This window comes from Cynara cardunculus (assembly GCF_001531365.2).
Source record: "Cynara cardunculus var. scolymus isolate 2C chromosome LG 17, CcrdV1, whole genome shotgun sequence".
NCBI lineage: Eukaryota > Viridiplantae > Streptophyta > Magnoliopsida > Asterales > Asteraceae > Cynara > Cynara cardunculus.
In genome coordinates, this window is record NC_037544.1 from 35,250,030 (window position 1) to 35,251,310 (window position 1,281).

Here is a 1,281-nt window from a genome sequence, read left to right on the forward strand (position 1 = left end):
TATATTTCTTAATTTGCATCTTTATCTATCTATACTATCTATATTATATTATAAAACATGCTAAACGGTAGTTAATTTAAACATGTTTAATTGATATACAATTATGTATGTTAATTTGATAAAAGTTTAAAATGAAACATTTAAAAGTAAAGGACGTAAAGTAAATAAATAAATTAATTAATTATAGGTGTATAAAGTCTAAATTTAAAATTATAATTTTAAAAAATCGGTTGTGAGAGGGTGAGTGTATGTGAAGGGGTGAGTGTATGTGAGGAGAGGAGGGGGTGAAAAAGTGAAAAAATGAAAAAAGTGAAAAAATGAAATAAGTAAGTATAAAGGGTATTTTGGTCATTTAGAATTTTAAGACTTTAAGACTTTTGCTAAATTTGCTTAATAAGATAGTATAAATATATGATTGTACCAAAAAATGACACTATAATCGCTATAAGTTGCAATATACTTGCAAGTAACGTTCATATTTTATAAAAACTTGCTACAAAATCTTTTATATTTTTTTCTTTCATTCTCTACGTATTTTGCTCTTTAATAACCATATTATATGATTTTAAGCTAACTAAGAGGATGTTTAATTAATTGGTTTTTTCACTAACTTTGTATGGATAAAGTTGTCTGTATGGATTGAATTTTTTTTTTGTTTGGAAAGATTTTTTATAGATGAAAGAAGCGTTGTTCTTTAATTTGAAGGGACATGTTAAGAAAAAAACTTGACTTTCTGCATAAAGTTCCTTCTAGAAACTTACTGAATAAACCATTTTCTATATTTTTAAGTCACTATCAAACAATCTTGTATGACTGATCAAATAAGTTGTAAGTCTCCTTAAACTTATTAAGCTTCTAACACATATACCATAAATTAAAGTGAATCAAATTACTATCACATATAGTCGAACAAAGTCATTTTTAATACAAAATTGAAGAAATAAGACCAATTTAATAAACTACCTGTTAATTGATAAGTTATATGTTAACTGAAAGACTAGTTTTTGCATGCCAAAACGGTTCTCAGAACATCTCCAACAGATTATCTATACTATATTATAAAGCATTTGACAAAAACTCTTAAAAACCAATTTTTTTGCATAAAGTAGTGTTTATTAATGCATGCTACATAAAACTCAAAATTACAAGTAGATTGTGCGTAAGTACAACTTATTAAAGATTTATATCTGAATTCGTATAACTAACTGCAGATAAACATAATCAAATACAGGATAAACATCTCATTTTAAATATAAAAAATATAAAATATAAAATATAATT